Raw genomic sequence first — 8,274 nt, 5'->3', positions numbered from 1 at the left:
ATGAATCCAAGCCAAGATATTAACATAAGGTATCTCCTCCTTCTGCATTATTTGCTTTCCAAATGGACTTTCCTGGTAACATGACATGGTAACCCAAAAAGTGTTATTTGTCAAAGGGGGAAGAATTTGGACAGATGAAGTTAAGGCATGAAAAATTATCCCTCACATTTTACCACCTAATAAGTTTGTCACTGATGAGGCCATTCATGAACCGGAGAAGGTATTGAGGGAAGTTAGATAAGAATCATCTTTTAATGTTAATTCATGTCTTTTATTAACCCATATACAATTACTTGTCTTCTGGTTTGTTGAAGCAATAGGTCAGAACAACCTTTGCCAATGTCTGTTGAAGTGGCTGGCCATACAAACTCCAGCACCACATTCATCTGAAGGGCACTCCGATGAAGGTGACTGATTTTGCCATTCTCATCCTGAAATCTTACAATATTTCAGGACAACCAGCTTAATCTGCTTTCTCTTATGCTTGTTATTCTTGGGAGTGGTGTAAGACTTCTTCTTCCTTAGCACCATCACTAAGTCTCAACACAAGATGAAGAGTTGACTCTTTTTGAATGTTGTAGTCAAAGTACATCCGTCTTCCAGTTACTTGCCAGCAAAGATCAGTCTTTGCCGATCAGGAAGAATTCCTTCCTTATCCTGGATCCTGGCCTTTACATTATCTGTTGTATCCGAGGGTTCAACCTTGAGAGTGATGGTCTTCCCAGTAAGGGTTTTGACGAAAATCTGCATCTTGGCGGTGATTCCACTGCAGACGGTGGATTGGAAAGGATAAGAATCTTAATTTTAGAAATAAAATATTTAATTTTAGGTGTCAACACAACATATTTTAGATGTAATTGCTAAACAAAAATGCCCTGAAGTAAGAAATATAGGGTTAGACAAATGGCCACAAATCCGAGGTCAAGAGGTGATACCCACATCCTGGTATCACTTTTCCCTTCCAGTTTATAGTTACAAACACTCTCACATCTGCTATTTCATTTGATCTTTACAAAAGCTCTGTGAAGTAACTTTGTGTTTCTTAAAAACATTTTTAAAATTTGCATTTTTAAAAAGCAAAAGCAAAAATTTCAATTTACAGAAGCTAAATTACTTAGCTAATGTTCACTGCTGGTTGATATTTCAGTTCAAGTCTGAAGAAAGGGAAACACCAATGTCTAGTTCAACAGTCAGGCAGCAGAAGTTCCCTCTTACTCAGTCTTTTTTTTTACTCAAACCTTCAGATGATTGGATGAGGCCCACCCAAATTAGGAAGATCAATCAGCTTCACTCAATCTACTAACTCAAATGCTGGTCTCATCCAGAAACACTCCACAGACACACCCAGAATAACATTTGACCAAATACCTGGGCACCCTGTGGCCCAGTCAAGTTGACTGATAAAATGAACTATCACAGTGGTTAATTGAGCTCCTCAAGGAATAAAATAAAGAGTCAGTCTCGTTTTGCATTTAACACTGATGAAATGGCTTACAACACCAGATGTGACAAATCTGGCGGACAGAAGTTTCAGAGACATAAATGTGATCATTTCTATAATTTTTATTTGGCCTCGAGTGTGATCTCTATAGTAATCAAATTTCTTCTGTAGATTTCTGTGACCATTCTTCTTCTTCTTTTTTAAAAACATTTTTTTTTTTTTTTTTAAATTTAAGTGTGTTTTTCCAGGACCCATCAGCTCCAAGTTAAGTAGTTGTTTCAATCTAGTTGTGGAGGGTGCAGCTCACAGTGGCCCATGTGAGGACTGAATCAGCAACCTTGTTTTTAAGAGCACCTCGCTCTAACCAACTGAGCTAAGTGGCGTCCCTGTGACCATTCTTGAATAGAATTTATTTTCTACCTTTCTCATCCTCCCCTGCTCCTTCTTGTCTGTCATAATTATCATTTTCACTGTCATCACCATCATCAACATCCAAAGGTTACTGAATGTATGGGGTACACATGGCTCTGTACTGGGAAGACATTTGTAATTCATGGGGAAACTAGATTTGTCCCTTGCTTGGAGTGGCGTAATTTCAGCTGAGGAGATAGAACACGTATATAAAAAGATAAAGAAGTATAAACTAAGTATGAACTAGATCGCTAAGTGCTAACTGCAAAAGGACATTAATCTTAGATTCCGGAAGAAGAACTAACTGATCAGCAGGCTCAACATGGTCTGAAAAGGCTTCAAGAAGATTGTGATCCTTGGGCAGAGCCTGAGGGAAGAATGTGACCAAAATAAGTGACGGGAAGTAGAGAGACTATGTTAGAAATAGAGAATACCCCTAACAAAAGTGCAAGGTGCAAATGTGTGCTCAGGGATAGGCAGTGAGTCATGGCTTGGTGGGCACTTGTGCCATTGAACAGTTTCGTGTCTGGAGAGCAGCACCCAGGAACAGATTTAGGCCCAGATTGCTAATTAAAATTATTTCACTGTGTGTGAAAATTCCCAGGATCAGTGTGGAGTGTCGTCACATCCCCTGAAGGCATTTTCTTCCTCAAACACGACTTCCTAAACATGCTTAGCCGGTCAAATATCACTGCTGTTACACAGAAGTCCTCTGAAAAGCCCTTCTGGATTTGCACATGGTTAAAAGAAGAAAAGCAGCCTACCTGTTTTCATTTGCAGACTTAATGCCATTTTTACACTGTTTGTCCTGTTTATCTGGGGGCACAGCACTGGCGTGCGCTGGATTATAAACCAAATAGGGGCAGGTCTGGTACTTCTGTCCCAGGGCCCTGGTCAGTGCTGGGCACAATGTGGGCTCTTCCTGAGTGCTTTGGGGACACATGGAAACTGCATGTCAATGAGACATGTGTGGGGACGGAGCCCCAGAAAGTAGTTTACAGGCTCGGCCTCACGTGGAGGGGTGCTGGCTCGGGTAGTGGATGGCCGTCGGCTGTGGCTGGTTGGCCATCGGCTGTGGCCAGTTAGCCAATTGGCCGCTAATATAACTGCTGCGGCTACGGAGGAGAGCCGAGGACGGCCGAGGACTGCCGAGGAGAGCGGAGGAGAGTAGAGGAGCCGAGGAGAGTGGAGGAGAGTCGTTGGTCGGTTGGCAAAAAAACAGACAGCAGGTCGCACGTCCAGTGAACTCAGCCTCCAGTGAGACCATAGCGGTATGACTCCCCTACCTATGGCTCCGTGGGTGTTCCTTTTTGGCCTCACCATATCCTGCGTTCTTGTGTGGGGAGCGGGAGCAGAGACCCCGCAGGCCGCCCCACCCAACAAATGGCGCAGCGAGCCGGGTCTCCAGCACGACAACATGGTACGCTTTGCCACCTGACAGTCAGTAGTTTACCGTCTCTCCTGGTTACTGAAAGGAAGTGACACCAACCCTTCTAGGGAGGTACTAATCCCTCTCCCTAAAATGTCTTGGGACATCGGGTAATCTCTAATCAAAGAAGGTTGGCTTTTACCTGCCAAACACTTTGAAAAATAGATCTTTTATGGGTACTTTAGAGAGATAGCCTAGTTAGAGAACTTTAAATGCAGGAGAACTAAGATGCAAATAATACGTCTGAGTAGCTGAACGATCTGGTGCAAGTGACTTCACTTTTCTGCGATTCAGTTTCGTTTGTGTGCAGACATACTTTGTTTTATTGCACTTCTCAGATATTGCATTTTTTTACAAATTGAAGTTTTGTGGCAAACCTGTGTTTTTTAGCATTAACACTTTAGCACCAGCATTTTTAACTATAAAGTGTTTTTTAATTAAGGTATGTACATTGTGTTTTTAGACATAATGTTATTGCACACTTAATAGACTACAGTATAGTGTAAACATAACTCTTATATGCACTGGGAAATCAAAAAATTCATGGAGCTCGCTTTATTGTGGTGATCTGGAACAGGACCCACAATATCTGAGGTATCCTATAATAGGTACATTAATAAAAAAACAACAAGAGCAACACTCCTTAAGGTTATTGTGAGGATTAAATATGTAAGTATGAAGTCCTAGGACAGTGCCTACACGTAGTAAATTTCCACAAGCTGGAGACATTAGTGTGACTGTTCCTGTGCATTTGTAAGGAAATGAAAAGCAGTGTATACTGGATTCAAGCAGATTTCTGTTTCAATCTGGGCTTTGTCCCTAACCAGCTGTGTGGCCCTAGGCAAGTTATTTTATTTCCCCAAGCTTCAGTTTTTTCCTCTTTATGGGAATAACAATAGTTCTTGCTTTGCAGGATTATTAATGAAGCTTCATGAGACAGGCATTAAAAATACTTAACCTGTGTCTGATACAGAGTAAAACCATCAACGAATTTAATTATGATAACAAACAAAAACAATAGCAATATTTGAGCTTTCTTTGACCATCTTTTCCCCAAGGATGGCAGCAGTGGAAGGGAAATCTCCCGACTGGGGAGATGGGGTGATTCACGCAGCTACGTAGATGGTGGGCTTGATGAGGACGGGCCATCCCCACCTGGTTTATCCTGTAGCTCCATTACCTAGCAGAATGCCCAGCACATATGTAGCAGGCCAGTTCTACCTGCTGCTTTACAAACAGCTCCACCTAGGAGGACATTCAGAGATATCTAGACCTCCTCTTAAGTCTAGACCAGCATTGTCCAATAAAAATACAATATGAGCCACATATGGAATTTAAAAAGTTTTAGTAGTCACATTAAAAAGAAACAGGTGAAATTAATTTTAACAATGTATTTCAGTTAACCCACTAATCCAAAATATTAATCATTTCAACATACAATCAACACAAAAATATTAATTAACTATTTATATTTTTTGTACTGAGTTTGAAATCCAGTACGTATTCTACACTGCAGCACATCTCAGTTCAGACCAGCACATTTCTAGTGTTCAACAGCTGCACGTGTCTAGTGGCCACTATACTGGAAAGCACAGCTCCACATCAAGAAAACCAGATAAAGGCTCTCCTTCCACCCCCTTCAAGTCCACCCCTCGGCTCTACTTCCTGTCTGAGGACCCACTTCTTTCTCAGGTGGTTGCCCTGGAGAATGGCTTCTGGCTTCTTACAAGATCGGTTTACCATCCACATGTGTGTGCTTTACTCTTGCATGTCTCACCAGAAAAACCACATCAGAATACATCACCATAACCTCTGCATATCCATTCCACAAGGTAGACATACATAACAGAGAATTAATTTTTCAAGGCACTTCCAAGCTTGTTATTTGAAGTATCAACTAGCATCAACTATCACTATTTGACAGTATCAACTATCATCCTTTTTTTAAGACATACCTTTAAATAGCTTTATGTACTGTGATCTCACCTATATTCAACACTGTATAATTTATTTGTTTATTCAATTTATTGAGGGCCTACTATGTGCAATTAGGAATATAAAAATGAGCAGAAAGGATGCAATGCCTGCCCTTGGGAAACTTAAACTTGAGTTGGGTGGGCAGACAAGTAAGCAGAATTTTTTATATGGTGTGATGGGAGAACTAAGTACTAAGTACTCTGGAAGCTCATAGAGGGCAACTAAACTAACACAGGCGTGTGTGTGTGTGTGTGTGTGTGTGTGTGTGTGTGTGTGTAAGGGGGAGGCAGTCAGGGAAGAAACATCTAACATAAGATCTGAAGGCGGAGTGGAAATTGGGGTGTGGGGTTGTTGGGAAGCGGAGCTGGGAAAGTAGGAGAGCATTCCAGGTAAGGAGAGAGCAATCATATGTCCCAGAAAGTGCAGAGACTGAGCAGGGGGCCTGAAAACACCCACCCAGCTGGTGTCCTATAAGAGTACATTTGTGGCTTAGGCCAATGTAGGGGAGATGAGGGTTAAGCATGATCAACAGTTTGGACTTTATTTAAATTCTATAGTAAAGATCCTGGCAACATCAGCTCTGATTCTGATTTCTCACCTGCCTTCTTATTCTGTATTTCTAGCTGTTTACAGGATATCTTCACATTTCACTTAAATTCCACATGCTTAAAATCACTCATCAGCTTCACTCTTTTATAACTATTCCAAACTGGTTCTGCCCTAATTTCTCTGTCTCTCGTAATGAGATCAGCATAATTCTGATCTCCTACCACAGCAAAGGCATCTTGCATCCCTTCCATATCTTCTCCCATTGTACCCAAACTGCCACTAAATCTCGCTGATTTTTTTACTGAATATCTGAAGGCTTTGGGTTCAAGCACTTTCTGGCTTCCTTGAAGATAATTCATCACTCATTTTTCTATAATAGCTCTAAATTTTCACCAATGCTATCTAAACTTCGAGAGGTATAACTTGTACTCCTCTGAGATATCCTTTTGGAACAAACCAGCAGTTTTAAAAATCACATCAGATTCTAAAGTAGGAAAATAATTTCAGCAGTCCAGAAAACCCCCAAGTAATTTTTATTGGAAAAAAGACAATTCTTAATGTTTTATTTATTTTTTGATTCCGTCTTTTTATATCTTAAAACAATTCATCAAACTTCATCCTGAAATCATCAGGTTCTATTACCTGCATGGAGACTCCACAAACAGGGACTTTTATTTGTCTAATTGTGTCCCTCCCTTTCTATACCAGCCCCTTCCTGGATACATTACCTGAATGTTCACTCATCCTAAAAAAATGTTCAACACTGTTTAAACTTGCCCTTGATTACCGAGTACCTTACTTCATACTGGCTCCGCAATTCATTATAACCACACCCTGAAAACTGGACATGGAAAATTTAAAACACAAGAACCAGATTGCATTTTGTGTCTCAGGAATAAATGAGAAGAAATATGATAATTTCCCCCAGTTGTATTTTGTCATATTTTAAACAAAATGTCCACTGGCTAGAAATTCCATTTCAATCAGTAAGTATTTAGTAAGATTTAAGGACTGTGTTCAGCATGAAACTACTTGTTAGAGGTCTGGTAACCACGTTTTCTACAATTAAAAATCAGGCCGTATGATGTGACATGGGACAGAGCATTTGAAATCAGTATGCCTTGGAAAACTTGAGTTATATATTGCAATAATTACAGGAAATGCAAGATAAATATTGTCCCTCAACTTTACAATTTTATTGGAAACACAAGCCCAACACATATTCATTTACTTGGCCTCTGAACAGTTAGTGAACACCTGGTATAGGAGGTACTTTGTTAGTTAGTAAATTCCAAAGATGAAAAATACAAACAGTCATCTTAAATGCTTTGTCAAACAAGATTGGCCCTTGTGAGGCTAGTTTTATGTGTTAAGTTGGCTATGCTACAATGTCCAGTTGTTTGCTCAAACACCAGTCTAGATGTTGCTGTGAAGGTACTTTTTTGGTATTATTAAAATCATTTAAATCAGTAGACTTTGAGTTAAGTAGTATGAGACCTTTCATAACGGGGATGGGCCTTATCCAATCAGTTGAAGGCCATAAGAGCAAAGAGTGAGGTTTCCCCCCAAGAAAAGGAAATTCTGCCTTTGGACTCAAGACTGCAACAGCGACTCCTGCTGGAATTTCCAACCTACCAGCTTACTCTGCAGATTTTTTATTTATCACTCCCCACAACTGTGTGAGCCAATTCTTTAAAATAAAACTCTGTCATCTCTATCTCTGTCTCTGTCTCTATCTCTATCTCTAACATCTTCTGTCGGTTCTGTTTTTCTGGAGAACCCTAATACAGCTCTCCTAAGTGTTGTCATTTATTTCCCATTCTTTAAGTAATCTATACATTTTTAAGCATAATTGTATAATACCTTTTTTTTCCACAAATGGTAATACCCTACTTTACAATATGTCTTCTAGCAATGGTTTTAAACATGTGGTATTCACTTTCAAGATCCATCTTGCTGAGGAACAGAAGCCAAAGAGGAATTATCTGATGGAACAAAGTTGCCTAATTTCAAGTGGAATGAGAAATGAGGGAATGTGGAGAGCTTGAAGAAACCCAGGCAGTGTTCAAGTCAGAGAGGCCCCAGGCAAAGCAGCACAGAGAAGGCAGTTTGGGCCTTCTGATTACAAAATTTGGAGGAAAGAAACTGCATGGATGATAGGGCACGTGTTTGTATCTTTACAGTGGAAAAAGATCCTGTGAGAAGAAAAGAGGACTGTAGGGCAAAATTGGTCAAAGCAGTTGGGATAACAATATAAATTTCTTAGGATGAAAAAGGAGCAAATGTTTAAGGTCTAGAACTATGAGTTCAGTGCTGGATTACCCTTTGGGGGTATGAGCTTTTGCAGTAGAAAATGGTACAGGTTGATCGGTTTTGAACGGTGGTGTGGGTGCTTTGTAGCAGAATTCTGGGTGGAATAAGTGATAGTTGATTCCACATTTGGTTTAAGCACGTACCTAGCAGGCCC

At 40.3% G+C, this 8,274-nt stretch overlaps 1 pseudogene; it reads right to left on the bottom strand.

Moving 5' to 3' along the window:
• Window positions 1-289: 289 nt before the first annotated feature.
• Window positions 290-750, bottom strand: LOC109436426 (ubiquitin-ribosomal protein eS31 fusion protein; annotated as a pseudogene).
• Between the last annotated feature and the right edge of the window lie 7,524 nt (window positions 751-8,274).

Source organism: Rhinolophus sinicus, linkage group LG12 (assembly GCF_036562045.2).
Source record: "Rhinolophus sinicus isolate RSC01 linkage group LG12, ASM3656204v1, whole genome shotgun sequence".
NCBI classification, from domain to species: Eukaryota; Metazoa; Chordata; class Mammalia; order Chiroptera; family Rhinolophidae; genus Rhinolophus; species Rhinolophus sinicus.
The sequence above is the reverse complement of the archived record's forward strand: the minus strand, read 5'-3'. Positions and strand labels throughout refer to the sequence as shown.